At 44.2% G+C, this 18,826-nt stretch overlaps 1 long non-coding RNA gene across 5 annotated transcripts; it reads left to right on the forward strand.

Annotated features, from left to right (window-relative positions):
- The first annotated feature begins 3,199 nt into the window (after positions 1-3,199).
- LOC308051435 lies at positions 3,200-18,403 on the forward strand. 5 transcript variants are annotated; one of them, XR_013923490.1, is made up of 5 exons: positions 3,200-3,408; positions 5,716-8,159; positions 9,177-10,068; positions 10,290-10,887; positions 15,920-18,403. It is a non-coding gene; the product is annotated as an uncharacterized lncRNA (long non-coding RNA). The 5 variants fall into 5 exon arrangements; XR_013923491.1 differs by having other exon boundaries at positions 9,937-10,068; XR_013923493.1 differs by having other exon boundaries at positions 3,363-3,408; positions 7,441-8,159; positions 9,937-10,068.
- The last annotated feature ends 423 nt before the right edge of the window (positions 18,404-18,826 follow it).

Raw genomic sequence — 18,826 nt, forward strand, 5'->3', positions numbered from 1 at the left:
ACCCTTAGGCAGCAATCCCTGCTCAGTCAGAAGGTGCTCTAATGTTGACTCATCTTGATGGGTGTCAACCCTGAAAACTGGGGCTGAGAGTCATCTGGGAAAGTTGTGGACAGGTGTGGCGGATGCACTCGACCCTCTCCCAGCCAAACCAGCAGCAGTTTGGTCCAGGCTCCAGAGGAGGTAAAGGCCTGAGCCGCAGCCAGGCCAAGAACTCCTTCCAGGAGACCCACGGGGAAGCAAAAGAGCACACTGAACGCCGGTGGCTTGTGGGCGCAGAGAGTCTTGTGCAGACTTTTCCTACTGTATGCGATTTGACTACGAGTCAACTACTTCATTCTATAAACACGACAGCCTGGATGAGCCCACTGTGAGCTCTCCCTGCTACATAAGTGAGCTGTATGGCAATGGCTTTACTACTCACAGGTCAGTGGATGAGCCCAATTCAAGTTCAATGTTGATCATTTAGCTTAAGTAGATGCACACCAAATGTAATGGATTATTTAGAGATATAAGGTTATATGATTTTTAGTGTACTCTTTGATTCATGTTACTTGGTAGACTAGAATTGCTAAAATTTTAAGCTGTAAGGTCCTGCTTGTATTTACCAAAAGCAACTGCAGACTACACTAAACGCCTGCAAGATAAAGTCCAGCTTGCATTTTGCTGGAAAAAATGGAACTGACAGGGAAAACAATGATCCAAGGTTAACACGGAGACATTACAGATATCTGCAAAGCGGGGCCTATTTTGCACTTTGCTGAGAAGAAAGGATTTATCCAGACAAAACAGTACCTGCAAGGATATGGACCAAAACCAATGTCAACAACTGAACAAAACAGAGGCCCGCGTGGAGTCAGGTAAAAAGGGTCCAATGGGGAGCAAAGGACCTGGTGGTGAAATTTTGCTGTTGGACTGGATCTTGGTGTGAATGGTCTGTAAAGATATAAAAGTTTGTAGTTTTCTATGCGTGGGCAGACCTCTGCACAGGTACCCAGCTTGAGCCAGCCCTTCTGCTTTTCTACTCCATTACATTTTTTATTTTCTGAGAATCCTGTCTCCTGAAAGTCTGCTCTGCATATGGTCATAAGGCCTTGCCTGAAAGTTTGCTGCTGGAGTTCTAAAATACAGACTCCGGAGCAAATGGTTATCAGGGAAAGAGGTATCCTGACAGTTTGCACCGCGGCGGACATAAGCCTCACCTGAAAGTTTGTCTCCGGAGCTCCAAGACACAGACCCATAGAGCGAATGGTTATCAGGGAGGGAAGACGCCTGGAAAGTTTGCTTCGCGAATGGGTACAGGCACCTGGAGAGAAGGTCAGCAGCATTTGGCTTGGCATATTTCCCCCATGCAGTAAATAATAGAGTGAACCTACCACCGAACTCTTTTAAGTCGCACTTCTCTTTAAGAAATCTAGACATTGTTCTGCAGCAAGCAGAACCCTAAATTACATCCCCGCGACAACAGTGTGTCCCTTCCTCTGAGTCCTTCATTTGGGTTCTTGCCTGCCATTGTGCCCCTGTGCTCTTCTGTGCTTGTGGAGATGTGCTTTTGATAGGCTCATGGCTCCTGGGATGGGCCTGGAAGGACCCAAGGCAGGGTACTATTTGGGGTCCCCCACCTGCCTTTGTGGGGGTGCCAATGACCTTTACCACATTCCATTTCTGGTTTTTGTCTCGTCCTTAACTTGGGGTTTTGTTTGTGTCCCATGTATCACAGGGCTTGTCCAGATATTCCCGTACACTCTCTTTGTGCTGTATGAACAGCTCTATGAACATCATTATGGTGTCATTGAAGTAGCTTGTAGTTCACTGGTGGTGTGCATACCAGAGTTGAGATCCATTGATGAAATGCTTCTTAAAGTCTAACTTTTTCTAAGAGCCTGCTGTGCATGAAGTTTAATGTTCCTTACATAGTGAGGCAGAAGTGCATCATGGCTTCTGATTTCAAATCTCATTTCCAAATTCTCTCTTTGTATTAGATTTAATGAATGCAGAGAATCTAAACAGTGAACACCAGGTGAGTGTCTTAGTTCAATTTTGTCTTCTTTTTCAAAATATCTGCACCCAGCACTGCTGGAAAGACAAAGCTGAGTTCTTTTGACAAATCTATCCCTAGTTATGGATGCTAAGTGTTTAGCTGTTGCCTTTATACGTTTTCTTTCAGATTTCTAGCTAGATTTCCTGGGGGTTTTTGAAACTTTTTATTTCTACAACAGAATAATTGTTGGCAGATGATATTAGAAATGGTTGTCATATTCTGTCACTCCTATTTTGCCTCTGTACTCTTAGCATTTGTAGTTCTAGCTATACAGAGAACAACTTTCTCTCCTTTTGTCATATTAAGATTAACGTGTTCTAGCCATTTTCTTTTCTTGTAACTGAATAGAGCACATTGTCATGGGTCTATAATTTTTCAGTGCAAGTTTGTGATTCCTGATCATTATGGATTTCTTCTAGGTTTTTATTTAAGATAGCCTGGTGGAGTAGGGAAAACAAGAAACAAGGAGATAAAAATTTACCAAGTGTTCAAAATCACAGAATCACAGAATGCTAGGGATTGGAAGTGACCTCAAAAGATCATCTAGTCCAATCCCCCTGCCGGAGCAGGAACACCTAGATGAGGCTACACAGGAACGTGTCTAGGCGTGATACAGGGAATTAACAACTAACCAATTAACACTTAAAGAACTAACACTTAAAGACTTAAAGAGCTAACAGAGAGCTAACCCTTTAACCCACATCACTATTGTCCAGCCTTGCTTAGTTTTGTGTAACTTATTGTACGAGAAACAGGAGTTCGCTGACGCCTTGCAAAGATAATAATCCTTGGGTACATCCTTGGGTGAACTAGAGAACAGAAACTTGGGCACAGGACAGGAGATTTGCCAGTTTTAACCAAATCAGCAGTCTGAGTCCCAACCAACTCATCACACTGGACCAAAGGTGACCGTGTACAGAGAAGAGGACCCGGGTTGCAGCTGCAAACCAGGAGGAGCCAGAGGTGGAGGGTATGGAAATGGTCTCCTGAACTCATTGTAATAAGAACCGCCTTCTCGGGGACAGGTTATGAATATGTATAGGCGTTCCTAAAACTTTCATGAATATGGAACACTTTACTGCATTTAACCAAGCTGATAGCTACTGGAAATTTACACACGTATTAGGTGAAATGATTCCCCGTGTGTCCGGCGCCGTGTAAATACATACCTTCTTTACAATCTCAAGGGTTGTAAGGTCATTTCAGCACCTCATTTTGGCGAGCCAGCCAGGAGGAAGTTCTGCTTGGCTACATGAGCAGCTGGGAACGGACGGCTTTGGCACGCCCCGAAGTTTTGTCGGAAAACCTGCGCTCCCAGCTGGTCATTTGTGGGAGCAGACAAAAGACCTCCGGCAAAAGCAGCGGATAAGGTATGTTGTAATAAAATTGCATTTAATTGCATTTGGCGGGGAGCCAGTAAGACGTGGAGGGACGCCCCATGCGTGGCCAGAGTTTCCGCAGTGGTAAAGGTACCTGGGAAGTGAGGGCTGCTGTCCTGAGAGTCGGCCGCTGGCGATCTTGGGAGTAGGTTGAGCAACCCCGAGATTTCTGCGTCTCGAGTTTGGGAGCCAGGATGGACCTTTGCTAATGATGATTTTAGCTAGGTGAAAGGTAATGCAGAAATCTCTCTTTTTGCAGCTGCTGGAAAAGGTAATAGTCAGTGAAATAGGAATAATAGTTGATCTGTAACTGCGTGTTATCTTTTATAAGTGCCCGGGCATTCCATGCATTCCATTCTAAATCGTAAAGTAAATCGTAAGTCGTAAAACCAACCAGCCGTGTGTGTGAGCTGCGTGAGTGTGTGCTAATTACAGTAATTACTGTTTATGGTGGTACGCTTTAGCCTGTGATCTGTATAAAGCAGAAGATGAGCTTAAAACACCTTGATTTAAGTCACGTGGCATGAGTTAAATTACAGTGTGTGCGATGTAAGAGAGTATATGCAAAGAAATATGGTTTTCGCCCACCAAAATCAGGAACATAATAACAAAATGGGAACCGGTTCCGTTAAAATACTAAAATACCATCTTGCTCTTCTTAGGATGAATCCTTACACATTGGAGTAACTTAGTGGGGAAACCTGATAAAAGAAAGTTTGAAACAATATTGTATTCACTTGTGGTTTGAATGTGGGGTTATAGCAATTAGTGGCAATTAATGTTGTTCTGCAGAACTTGGGAAAACAGGATGAAGTACAGTACTGTAAGTTAATTTGTTCTTATTGTTATTTAATAATTTTGAGACCAGGAAAGGATTTAAGTTGTTAAACTCTGATCCGTATGGAATTTATGTGCTAGTCAGAGATATGGAAAAAGAACAAACTAAATGTTATGATGGATGTGAGCTTGGGAGATTGTATTTAAAAGTGGTTTGTAAGTGGCTAGAATATGAACTGAATTGGATCTAGGAAAATAGAAATAATGGACTTATGTTTAATATGCTGTTTTTCTGACATCTGCAAAAGGTAAATGGGACTGAGGAATGTAACTATTGCTGAGCTAATTGGAATTGCATATAAAGTTTATTATGACTGGAATTAAATGGAAAACCAAAAAAGTGAAATATCCCAGGCCTGTGCTGTAACATAAATTTCAGGTCTGTGCCAAGCTGCAAGATAAACTCAACCTCCTCCGTCCGTGTGGCCTTGCCTGTGTCTAAACTGCAGCAAGGAGAGAAAGAAGGAAAAAAATAGAAAAACCGCTGCTTCAAGCGGAGGGGGGGGGGAGGGCAAGCTGTATGCCTCTCAGGGTAGCCTGACACCCGAAATGGTGCAAGCTCCCCTAGAGAAGTTATAGAAACTGAGAGCAACAGAAAGTAGTAATTTGGAAATGTTGTTAGATGAAGCTTGGAGAGTATTCAGTAACAGGGAAAAGGAAGATTGTTAAAAGGATAAGGGAAAGGATAGGAAAGTAGGGAACTAAAGAGGTTGGAAGGCTTTGAAAGCCTTTAGAGAGAGAGATCAATGTATACTGGGAAAATGAATGTCGGGGAAGGTACAGAGGAAGTAGGCAGAGAGAGAAACGGACAGTAGCAAGTTTTGAAAAAGACTGACGGGAACCTGGAATGAACAGAAAGAAGTGGAATTTTTGGTAGATTGCCAATAAGTAACATAGTAGGTAAAGGGAGTCACTGGCTAAAGTGAAAGGGCATATTTTTGTGAACCTTTGAAGTACAAATTGGCTAAACAAGTAGGTATTGATAAATTTCTATATATGCCCAATTCCCCAAAACCTTTTTGGGGAGAAATTTTTTGGAACAAATGGATGCAGTAATCAGATTTGGAAAAGGAGAAATTACTCTGGAGGTAAATGATCGGCAATATATGAAAATAATGGGCTTGCATTTAGCAACTGTTCCCACAGAAGGCAAGATTAATGAAGTGTACAAATATGTATAAGTATATATTTTATTTATTTATATATAGTATATACATATATACTGCTTTATATGTGTGTACATACATTATATATTTATATATATATATATATATATATATATATATATATAAAAAACATTTATGAAGCTGTAGAAATTAATTTCTTATAGCCATGAAAACATAGGTATAAAATGGCAAAAACATTCTTCAGTAAGAGCTAATTGAATGATTAAAGTTTAAATGTGAATAGAAAGTAATTAGACAAAAGTAGAAGTCTGGGTCAGTTCTCTCACTTTACCAGGCTGCAGAACAAGCCAACCCTGACATGTCTGGGGTGGACAGGGGAACTTCCAGAGGGCAGAGAGGTGCCAAAAGGTTGGAGATGCACAGACAAGATGGAACATATTAGAGGACTATGGACCCCTCCAAGGAGGCCCAGAAAAGGGGCCCCCAGTGCAAATCCTGTCACATGCAAAGAAGAGACCAATCCTGTCAGCTGGACTGAGAGTTTCCTGCATCAAGGCCCAGCCCAGCAGGATGACCATGCCATAATACTGGAGCAGACTTAAGGCTTTGCACGGTGCTGCAAGACACAAGCAACACTGTCTACAAAAATGGAAAACCAGAACAAAATGCCAGCTTCAGAAGAACATGTGTGTGAGGACAATAAGGAAAAAACTCCCAAAAGAGACCACGTGAACCAGAAAAACTGGCCAATGGGCCTGTGAACAGCAAACTGGATTTCAAGATCAGTGTCACACAGAGGGGGCAGGTGGTGGTGGGGGAGCTCCCTTTGCCAGTGGTTCTGAGGGATCTTACAGATCCTGTAGGACCATTCTGGGGTGCAGGCTGGTGCTAAATGTTTCCTTGTCCTTGGGCTGATGACCTTATAGATTGTTTCAAAAAGCTCTGAGTGAGGGGAGAAATCAGGAGCATGTTGTGACTTGTCTGTGTACCTGTCTGGGTCTGCAGTGACCAAAGAAAGGGGAACAGACATACAAGTGTGCATGAACCAATGCAGGCACATCACAAGAAGCAAACAGAGGCCATGAATTCAATTGCAAAGAGCAATTTGGGGGATCTCTGAAGTAGCACCTAAGCTCCCAGGCAGAGGTGACACAAGCAGGGACGCAGGTGCTGCAGCAGTTCGGCCCTGGTAGAAGATTACTGGGCCTGCTGAGCTCGCCTGTATTTCAAGGCTCCAAGCAGGCGCAGCCTTGCGCTCTTTCTCACAACAAAGCAGGAATCTCAGGCGCAATGATAAGGTGCCTTAGAGTTTCTCACAGGCCTATGTTATCTAACACAGAGGTTCTACTTGTCAAGCATACAAGGTCAGTAAAACAATTAGTGTGATGTATGTGCTTTTTTCTACACCCCAGCTGCAGTTGCTTCAGTGTATTTACAATTAGCCTCCTCACCATTCTTGCACAATTCCCATACAAAGTGACCATGGTGTTCAAAGGAAAAAAAAAAGGAAAAAGACTGGAGAAGTCTAAATCGCAACCAAGTCCCCTCATATTCCGTTAGTAAAGTTTATCTGCATTTGAGTTAAATTCACTGTCCAGTGTGTGGCGGATGCACTCGACACACCACCCCCCCACCCCCCCCCCCCAGCCAAACCAGGAGCAGTTTGGTCCAGGGTCCAGAGGAGGTAAAGGCCTGAGCCGTAGCCAGACCAAGAACTCCTTTTGGGAAACCCACAAGGAAGCAGAATGACGCACTGAACACCGGTAGCTTGTGGGCACAGAGAGTCTCGTGCATACCTTTCCCACTGAATGAAATTTGACTACGAGTCAACCACTTTATTCCATAAATCTGACAGCCTGAGTGAGCCTACTTTGAACTCTCTCGGCTAAATAAGCTGTCTGTATGGCAATGGTTTTATTACTCACAGGTCAGTGGATGAGCCCAGTTTAAGTTTCATATCAATCATTTAGCTGAAGTAAATGCATACTGAATATAATGAATCATCTAGAAGTATAAAGTTGTGCGATTTTTAATATACTCTCTGCTTCCTGTTACTTAGTAAGCTGGAGTTGCTGAAATCTTAAGCTGTAAAGTTCTGCTCATATTTACCAAAAGCAACTATGAACTACACTGAACACTTGCAAGATAAGGCCTGTTTTGCACTTCGATGAGAAGAAAAGGATTTATTCAGACAAAACAGCACCTACAAGGTTATGGACTATAAACAACATCTACAGCTGAACAAAGCAAAAGCACATATGATATCACTGAAAAGGATCCAATGAGAAGCAAGAAGACCCCAAAGTGAAATATTGCTATTGGACTGAATCATGGTATGAATGGTCTGTAGAGATATAAAAGTCTATGGTTTTCTATGCTCGGGTGGAACCTCTGCACAGGTACCCAACTTGAGCCAGCCCTCGTACTATTCTACTCCTTTTTTTTTTTTCTGAGAATTTTGTTTCCTGAAAGTCTGCTCTGCACATGGTTATCAGACCAGAGCAAACGACTATCAGGGAGGGAACGCCTGAAAGTTTGCTTTCACGAACGGGTACAGGCCTCGCCTGAATGTCTGCCTTCGGAGCTCTAAAATACAGACTCTGGAGCGAGCGGTTATCAGGGAGAGAAAAATCCTGAAAGTTTGCACTGCGATGGATGCAGGCCTTGCCTGAAAGTCTGCCTCCAGAGCTCCAAGACACAGACCCCCAAGCGAACGGTTATCAGGGAGGGAAGACGCCTGATAGTTTGCTTTGTGAATGGGTACAGGCACCTGGAGAGGTAAGCAACATTTGGCTTGACATATTTCCCCCATGCAGTAAATAATAGAGTGAACCTGCCACCGAACTATTTTAAGTCGCGCTTCTCTTTGAGAAACCTAAACATTGTTCTGCAGTAAGCAGAACCCTAAATTACTCCTCCGCGACACAGTGTTTGATTTTATACATGAATGAAGTAGCAAAATGTAGACATTTCTATGCTGCCGCTTCTCTTAAAAGATATTTACTATGCTCCTGGGGAGATAGGAAGCTTGGGGGTGGGGGGTTGTACAAATCCCCTTTTCGAAGCTGCTAAAAGGTGAATTGCTGATCTGAACAGAAGCCAAGTGGCAACCCAGTTTGCAAGCCAGGATGCTTACAAGGTGATTGTGGCAGAGGTGGATACACAATGGCAGGCAGGCTTGGTGGATATGAGACAGTTTTCCAAACACAATGATGGTGTAAAGTACATCTGAACGATGATAGATAAATTATCCAAACATGCCTGGGCCATTGGTCTAAAAGGAAAAAAGGGGCCCTGAATTGGCCCGGGCTTTTTAAAGCAATTTTTGCATGGAGCACAAGCCTCAGAAATTACAGATCCACCTGGGAAAAGACTTTTTAAACCAGTGTTTAAACAAGCTGTTAAAGCAGCATAATATTTGCCATTTTGTTACTAATAGTGAAGTAAAAGCCTCCATCATACAGCGTTTTAACAGGATGCTCAAAACCGAGAAAAGAGAGATATTGCAGCACACAACAATTTCACTAACTTGATGTGTTCTCAGAGTTTATAAAGAGGTACAACTACAGCTTCCAGACAACTATTAGAGCAAGGCCTGTGGATGTGAACTTGTAAGAAATTATTATCTTGCCAATATAATAGGTTCAGGCAAGATCTCTCAGCAAAGCATATTTTATTAACAGTTTTGCAAGACCAGGTGATCTACCTAAGGTAGGCACACCGAACAGGGCAAAAGCTCTGGAAGCGAGGTCAGGCTTTGCATGAAGATTACAGAGCCATGGTTCACACTTGCAGGGAGAAGACAGGAAAGGCCAAAGCTCAACTGGAGTGGAAACTGGCCAGTGTTGTGTCAGACAACAAGAAAGGCTTTTTTAAGTATTGTCACGGAGGCACCCCAAAAGTCAATTTAGGCAGGCAACAAGCTCCAAACAGACTTTATTCTAGCCAGAACAGTTTAGCCGAGAAACCAACTAGAAACAGGATTTATTCAAATTATTTAGCATGCCAACACCATTATAAAACACAGGTTTGAATACCAGTTGAGGAAAATATTATTATTGTACGACTACAGAAGAATAATGAGGATCCACAACACGCATTTGCTCACCAAAAAAAAAAAAAAAAAAAACCAGAACAAGAGGCCTCTTTCACTCATGGGTACCCAGCAGAAAATAATCACTTGCTTAGGGTGGGTGAGGGCTCACTCAAGGATATATCCAGAAGGAAAATCACTCACCAAAGAAAAGGCAAGTGTAGCAGTTGCACATTCCCCTGAGATCTGGAGCCTTCAATGGGGCAGTTGATGGCTCTTTAGCACCTTTTGTGCCACACTGTTCCTGTCCCCATGTACACACCCAGGGTGATACCAAGGTGCTGACAGCCACATCTTCCCCCAGGCAGGGTGACTTCACCTCCACCCAGTTTGGAGGGCAGGAGGGGTGGGACCCTCAGTCAATTGACAGGGTCCTTAACAAAGGAGGTGCCCAGAGTAGCTGCAAAGCTCCTGGACTATGTTGTAATGCTCACAGACAGATCTGACCAGGCTATAAAACAGGGTCCCTGCCAAAGACCCCCTTTAAGTGGTCTTCTTGGAGCAGCGGGTCTGTGAACTGGAGCCCTCCCCTTAGACTGGGACGCTGTCTAAGGAGACTTCCCGGGATTGAGAGCACCTCGCCTCCTCGTTTGGGTGAGTGGTTATTTACTAGATATATCCTTGCCTAACCCAAGTAATTGTGAGTCCTTGCCTAACCAGGCGAGTGATTGTTTCTTGTGGGTACCCTGGAGTGAGAGTGTAATAAGTGATGGTCAAAATTGTTATTGTTGAACAAATCGCGTAGGATTCAATTATATTATGCATATTGTTGTAAGCAGTAACTGCACTTGTGCAAGTTTGATTATGTTTTGTAGAACCTTGTAGTAGTAGTTAAGCCAACGCCTGGATGGTGCAACAGATAACAGAGCGCCCGGATGGTGCAACAGATAACAGAACTCCAGAGGCAGAAGCACCCAGCGACACCCAGCAACATCTTCCACCAATCCGGAGCTGGTAGACGCGCGTGGACAGCCCGTGGACACTGTTGACTAGCCAACCAGGAGCTAACTCGTCAGGGTGTCCCAGCGCGTGAACGAGTGTATAACATATATAAGCACATACGGAAAGTTGAGTGTGTGCCGTTGGCGGAACTGAGCTTCCCCCGGTCACCCAGCGCTGTTTTGCCTGATTACCGCTTGCTTTAATTTGTCAACTTTAATAAAGATGATCGATTGGCTCAAAAACACGACTTTATTTATAACAAATTTTGGTGCCGTGACTCGGATTAAGGATTTCTGGGAGGGACTCCTAAACTTCAGGGAGGCGCCCCGTCCCGTTTTCAGATGGCCCTGGAGTGGACGAAGGATCGCCCTGAAACCTTAACCTCCGAACCCTAAATTTAGGTAATTAGGCAAAAGAATTGAACCCCGTAAAACTTTGTGCATGAAGAACCGGACGAAGACCCCAGGGACGGTAAGTATAGAAAGCGATTCCATTCGGTTGGGGTGGGTTTCCTGGAGTGTGCTTGAACGAGATGCCCCCCCCTTTTGGGGAGGAAGCAAAGCGAGTGTGGACCCTGCCGTAAGGCAGGGCGGGACTCTCTAGTAGTGCGGTTCTCATTGCCCGCGAGGGCGTGAGCCACGAACGAGGGGGGTGTGTGTGTGTGTGTGAAAGAAGGCACTCCAGAAGATGGGACAGAAGAAGAGCAAGCCTTCTGATCCCATGGGGAAGGGACCCAAGGAGAGGTTACCAGATATTCCCCGAGATTCCCCATTGGGCCTTATGCTCAAGAATGGGGAAGGTGCGTCTTGCACGCGAAACAAAAGTAAGGAGAAGATGGTTTATTATTGCATGCATGTCTGGGGAAATCAGCAGATTAGACCAGATCATTTATTTTGGCCAATTTTTGGGTCGTGTGAGAATTGGATTTGTCAGGCCCTAAATCTTTATGTAAATGATAAGGAGCCCTTTAATCCTGAGGAGAGCGAGTATGCGCGTTGTTGGCTACCTTCTGCTACTCGCGCTGGGATTTTCGCCTTAGGTGAAAAGAAATCTGGCCGCAAAAAGAGGGTCCCTGAGGAACCTCCACCCCCTCCCCCTCCCTATGATCCCCCGCCAGTAGCAAATCCAAGACCCCCCTCTCCCCCTATGCCTTCGGCTCCTGAGGAGGATTCCGATTCTTCGGGGTCAGTTAGAGGGACCCAAAGACTCACGAGGAGTCAAGCTAGACAGCAAACAACATCAGGAACAGGACAACAAGCATCATCAGAAACAGGGCTATATCCATTACGAGAAATAGCGATGGGAGGTCCACAACCCGGGGTGGGATTTGTGTCAGTGCCTCTAAACTCGGGGGATGTAAGAGAATTTAAGAAGGAAATGGGGAGTTTGTTAGAGGATCCCTTAGGAGTTTCGGAAAGGATAGACCAGTTTCTAGGACCTAACCTATATACCTGGGATGAACTGCAAGCTATTTTAGGGATACTATTTACCGCGGAAGAGCGGGAGATGATTCGGAGGGCTGGGATGAGAGTCTGGGACCAACAACACCAACAAGGGCCGGGCGCTGACATTAAGTGGCCCCAGCAGCGCCCTAATTGGGATAATCAAAACCCGGAACACAGGGGCCATATGGGAGATCTCCGCACTATAATCGTACAAGGGATTAAGGAATCGGTCCCTCGAGGGCAGAACATAAATAAAGCCTTTAATGAACAACAAAAGAAAGATGAGACTCCCACAGAATGGTTAGAAAGATTAAGAAAGAGCTTGCAGCTTTACTCCGGGATAGACCCTACGACACCGGTCGGGCAAGTTCTTTTAAAAACTCAGTTTGTGGCGAAGTCATGGCCGGATATTAGAAAGAAGTTAGAAAAGTTGGAAGATTGGCAAGAGAAAGGGTTGGACGAGTTGCTAAGGGAAGCGCAGAAGGTTTATGTGAGAAGGGAGGAAGAGACCCAGAGGAGACAAGCTAAAATTCTGGTAGCGGCAGTTCGAGAAGGACAGAGAACGGCTCCACAGAAGGGAGGGCCACCACGCATAGGTGGGAATGGGCCACCTCAGGGAAGCCAAGTCGGACCGAAGGATTTGAGAGAAATAGAATGTTTTTACTGCCAGAGGAAGGGGCATATGCGTAGGAATTGTAGGAAACGTATACAGGATGAAAAGATGTATCACGCGGAGTAGGGGTGTCAGGGGCTCTATCTGCTGGGGACTTCTAAAACAACAGAGCCCTTGATAAAATGGAAGTTAGGTCCCCAGCGTCAGGAAATAGAATTCCTGGTGGATTCGGGGGCAGAAAGATCTACTGTCCAAACTGTGCCCCGGGGATGCACCCCCTCCTCGGAGAAAATACAAGTAATAGGAGCAAAAGGAGAACCCTTTTTTGTACCCGTAATTAAAGGAGTAGAAATAGAATCCCCATCCCGAATAGGGGTAGGGTCCTTTTTATTAGTATCTGAAGCCGAATATAACCTATTAGGAAGGGATTTAATCGTCGAATTGGGAATTAGTTTGGAGGTAAAAGATCGAGAATTGAAAGTAAAACTGTACGCTTTAACAACCGAAGACGAAGCTAAGATCAATCCTGAAGTATGGTACACTCCCGAGTCGGTTGGAAAATTAGATATTCCACCGATTACAGTGACAATAACGGATCCGGAAGTACCGATACGTGTTAAACAATACCCTATATCACAGGATGGGAGACGCGGGCTGCAACCTGTAATTGATCGATTATTACAACAGGGACTGCTAGAACCATGCATGTCGCCCCATAATACCCCCATATTACCCGTGAAGAAATCAGATGGGTCCTATCGTTTAGTGCAAGACCTCCGTGAAGTAAATAAAAGGACGGTAACTAGATTTCCAGTAGTGGCCAACCCTTACAACCTAATGAGCCAGTTGTCCCCAGAATTGTCCTGGTATAGTGTAATTGACCTAAAGGATGCCTTCTGGGCCTGTCCTTTGAGGGAAGAGTGTCGTGACTATTTTGCCTTTGAGTGGGAGAACCCTGATACCCATCGGAAACAACAACTTAGATGGACGGTTCTTCCACAGGGGTTTACTGAATCACCAAACCTCTTTGGACAGGCCCTGGAACAAGTCCTGGAAGATTTCGAACTGGAACCTGGAGTAGTTTTGGTACAATATGTAGATGACCTATTAATAGCTGGAAAAAGCCAAGATAGTGTGCGAAGCACCAGCATTAAGTTATTAAATTTCTTGAGCCTAAAGGGTTTAAAGGTATCAAAATCTAAACTGCAATTTACTGAGGAAGAAGTAAAATATCTAGGGCACTGGCTGAGTAAAGGGACTAAGAGACTAGATCCAGAGCGAGTAAACGCTATTTTGTCCCTCCAGCCTCCCAAGAATAAAAGGCAAGTGCGACAACTTTCAGGTCTTTTCAGCTACTGTAGACAGTGGATTGAAAATTACAGCAACAAGGTTAAGTTCTTATATCAGAAGCTAGTGGGGGAAGGTCTGATGAAATGGAGTACAGAGGATGACGAGCAATTAGAAAACTTAAAAACTGATTTAGTAAATGCCCCAGTACTGAGTCTGGTGGATACCCGGAGGCCTTTCTATCTATTTGTTAACACGGAGGGTGGAACGGCCTTTGGGGTCCTAACGCAAGAATGGGCAGGTAAAAAGAAACCCGTGGGGTATTATTCCAAGTTATTAGATCCAGTCAGTCGTGGTTGGCCTACCTGTTTACAGGCCATAGTTGCTACTGCCCTCCTAGTCGAAGAAGCTGGGAAAATAACTATGGGAGGAGAATTAAAGGTATACACCCCCTCATAATATACGAGGGGTATTACAGCAGAAAGCTGACAAATGGATCGCCAGGTTACTGAAATATGAAGGAATCCTATTGCACTCTCCCAAGTTAGAGCTTGAAACCACTAATTTGCAGAATCCAGCCCAATTTTTGTACGGGGAACCGAGCGAATCTCCTTCCCATGATTGTATCAGGGTAACAGAATATCAAACCAAGATAAGGGAGGATTTAGAGGAAGAGGAGTTGTTATGTGGAGAAAAATTGTTTGTAGATGGATCATCTCGGGTAGTGGACGGGAAAAGGAAGTCAGGATACGCTATAATAGACGGGAACAGTTGGACAATTAAAGAATCAGGTCCCCTTAACATAAGTTGGTCGGTACAAGTCTGCAAACTATTCGCAGTATTGAGGGCATTACAGTTGTTAAAAGATAAGAGAGGAACAATATTTATGGATTCTAAATATGCATTTGGGGTAGTTCACACGTTCGGAAAAATTTGGGAAGAGAGGGGCCTAATGAATTCTCAAGGTAAAGGATTAATACATGAGACCTTAATAAAGCAAACTTTGGAGGCATTAAGAGGGCCCAAACAAATTGCGGTAGTTTATGTAAAGGGCCATCGAAAGGGAACCTCCACGCAAATAAGAGGGAACAATTTAGCAGACGAGGAAGCTAAGAAAGCTGCGTTACTGGTAATAAAAGCAGTCGAACAAGATCCTGTACAAACTAAGTATGCTATGAGATTTACAAATCAGGAAAAAGGAAAATTGGAGCAAATGGGAGTAGTTGAACGAGAAGGAAAGTGGTGGCTACCTGACGAGAGGGAAATGCTCCCGAAAGGAGTAGCTTGGCGAGTTTTGAGAGAGTTTCATAGGCAAACCCATTGGGGAGTACAGGCTCTGGTAGATCAATTCGCTAATAAATATATGGCCCTGGGAGTGTATGATCTAGCAAAAAGAATCGTTGGAGAATGTTTAACATGTCAAAAGATAAATAAACAGCGCCTTAGGGAAAGAGTCCCTGGGGGGAGGCAACTAGCCAAGAAGCCATTCGAAAGGATTCAGGTAGACTTTACGGAGTTACCGAAGGTAGGCAGATATAAGTATCTCCTAATTTGGGTAGATCACCTAACTCACTTTGTTGAAGCCTTTCCAGTAGCTCGGGCCACTGCAAGGACGGTAGTAAAAATATTATTAGAGCATATCATACCTAGATATGGGATCATGTCAGTTATCGATTCGGACAGAGGGCCCCATTTTACTTCCAAAATAATTAGAGAAACGTTAGAAGCTCTGGGAACCAAATGGGAGTATCACACTCCTTGGCACCCCCAGAGTTCAGGGAAAGTTGAAAGGATGAACGGAGAAATTAAAAAGCACCTAACCAAATTAATGATAGAGACCAAAATGAGCTGGGTGAAGTGCCTCCCCTTAGCCCTCTTGAACATAAGGACACAACCGAGGGCTGATACAGGACTTTCCTCCTTTGAAATGTTATATGGAGCGCCCTATGATTTGGAGAAACCAATAGAACACCCTAAAGTGGAAGAAAAGATGTTACAAGAATACCTTATAGAGCTCATGAAAAGGAGGCAAGAACTGTTAAAGTGAGGCCTGGTGGTTCAAAGACCACCTTTAGATATAGCAATACATAGTATTAAACCAGGAGATCAAGTACTCATAAAAACATGGAAGGAATCATCGTTAACCCCTCTCTGGGAGGGACCTTTCCTTGTTTTACTCACCACAGATACCGCAGTCCGCACCGCGGAAAGAGGTTGGACACACGCTAGTCGAGTAAAGGGTCCTATCCTGCACACAGACTGGGAAGTCGCCGGGAAACCGGATGAGTTGAAGCTGACCTTCAAGAGGAAACAGGCACGTGACGCATAGCCCTGGATACCAGGCTTTTTATGGACAATTGTAAGGAATTACAGAAGTCGCACATCGCATGTCCTGTATGTAAGCAATGCAATCCGTGGGTATGTCGCGTGTGTAACGGGTGCGGGATACAGCAGTGGAAAAAGTTTCCTTATGTTGAACGATGGTGTAATGAGTGTTGGGGAGAAACCTTAGATACCGTTAGGATATTAATAATCACTGGACGAGAACGTAGCACGGATCCTAGGTACGAATACTGTAGAAGAGATTGGTACAAAACGGTTGCACAATTAGAGGAAGAACTTATAGTTAGGGATATAGAGTGTAGTAAAACTATTCAGGTACCCTCTGGACTGTAAGTCCAGACATTTGGGAAATAACCAAGAGGAAGTGTAAGAAGCGTTTTGGTAAGAAAAGATACAGGAAGTGTTCCAAACCCTGTGAGGATTCGGGACAGTGGCCAAAACCTTGTATTTGAAAATAGCCCTATTGGGTTGAGTATTGGAAAGTGGGTTGTGGCAGAACAAGGAGAGAATTCAGGAGGCAGTCCCCTGAAGACTACAACTGCTGCCGAGAAGATAACTTACCCGGCTACTCTGAAGCAACAGAATAGGCCCAGGGTAAGGCAGAGGGGTATCCTTGTGGGGATTGGCAAGTGCCTCCGAAAACTTCTAAAATAAAGCAGCTCCGTTAAGCAGAACAACCCTCAACAAAATGAACCTCCACTGGCTGATTTTACTGGTTTTACTTATCAAACCCTAAACTATACTCAACCCAACCTAACCACTGGTTGCTGGTTGTGTTATAATGTTAATCCACCCTTTTATGAAGCTATAGGGGATAATCGTCTGTATACCATAAGCAAGGAGTCTGCACCTATTCAGTGTCTTTGGGAAAAGCAGAAAAGAGGGATAACTATGCAACATGTAACTGGGATAGGGACTTGTATAAGTAAAGTACCAAATTCCAAGAGGTCACTTTGTGGGAATATCATACCAAGCCTTAATGAAACCACAGGATATATTATTCCCCCGAATGGAACAAAATGGATATGTTCCAGGATGGGACTTACTCCATGTGTGTCTTTAAAGGTGTTTAACAGTTCCCGAGAGTATTGCATGTCAGTTACCATTATTCCAAGGATATTATATCATCAAGAAGATGTGATGTATGATATTTGGGATACAGGGCTCCATCGTACCAAGCGAGAACCCATTACGGCTATTACTATAGCCACGTTGCTAGGGTTAGGGGTAGCCGGAGCAGGAACAGGGATAGCTTCACTTGTTCAACAAAATCAAGGATTCAATTCCTTGAAGACTGCGATAGATGAGGACCTAGAGAGAACTGAAAACTCCATAACCGCCTTAGAGATCTCTAACCTCACTATCTGAAGTGGTGTTACAAAACAGGAGAGGGATGGATCTCCTTTTCTTACAGCAAGGGGGACTATGCGCAGCCTTGAAGGAAGAGTGTTGTTTTTATGCAGATCACACAGGGGTAGTCCGAGACTCGATGGCAAAATTAAGGGAGAGACTGGAACAGAGAAAAAGGGAAAGAGAAGCTGCAAAAGGGTGGTACGAGTCTTGGTTTACTCAGTCCCCGTGGCTAACTACATTGCTATCCACAGTAGCTGGACCCTTGATAATATTATTACTTACCCTAACCTTCGGACCCTGTATCCTAAATCGAATTATTGGACTAGTTAAAAGCCGTGTAGAGCAGGTGCACCTTATGCTGCTACAGAAACATGGAACTGATGAAGAAGCTGAAATGACCTTACTAGCCCGAGAAGCGGTAACTCGATTTGATCAACAAATAAATGAGTAAAAAGGAAAGGGGGGAATTGTAATAAGTGATGGTCAAAATTGTTATTGTTGAACAAATCGAGTAGGATTCAATTATATTATGCATATTGTTGTAAGCAGTAACTGCGCTTGTGCAAGTTTGATTATGTTTTGTAGAACCTTGTAGTAGTAGTTAAGCCAACGCCCGGATGGTGCAACAGATAACAGAACTCCAGAGGCAGAAACACCCAGCGACACCCAGCAACATCTTCCACCAATCCGGAGCTGGTAGACGCGCGTGGACAGCGCGTGGACACTGTCGACTAGCCAACCAGGAGCTAACTTGTCAGGGTGTCCCAGCGCGTGAACGAGTGTATAACATATATAAGCACATACGAAAAGTTGAGTGTGTGCCGTTGGCGGAACTGAGCTTCCCCCGGTCACCCAGCGCTGTTTTGCCTGATTACCGCTTGCTTTAATTTGTCAACTTTAATAAAGTTGATTGATCGGCTCAAAAACACGACTTTATTTATAACAAGAGGACTCTGTTTTTGTTTCTTGTGAGTGAATGCATGCATGTTGTGGATCCTCATTATTCTTATCCTGTCGTACCCCAATTATCTCCTCAACTGATATCTGAACCTGTATTTTATGTTGTCAGAGTGCTATAAAATTGTATAAACCCTGATTCTAGTTGGTTTATTGGCTGCACCTTTCCAGCTAGAATAAAGTCTTAGAAGTTGTTGCCCACCTAAAATTGACTTTTGGGGTGCCTCTGTGACAGCGAGGGCACTTAGTCCCAGGAAGTCTCCTTAGACAGCATCCCAATCTAAGGGGAGAGCTCTGTTCACAGACCTGATGCTCTGAGGAGACCACTCAAAGGGGGTCTTCAGCAGGGCCCCCATTTTATAGTCTGGTCGGTTCTGGCTGTGGTCATTAAGAACATGGTCGAGAAGCTTCT

The sequence above is a fragment of the Nesoenas mayeri genome (genome assembly GCF_963082525.1).
Source record: "Nesoenas mayeri genome assembly, chromosome: W".
Classification (NCBI taxonomy): Eukaryota; Metazoa; Chordata; class Aves; order Columbiformes; family Columbidae; genus Nesoenas; species Nesoenas mayeri.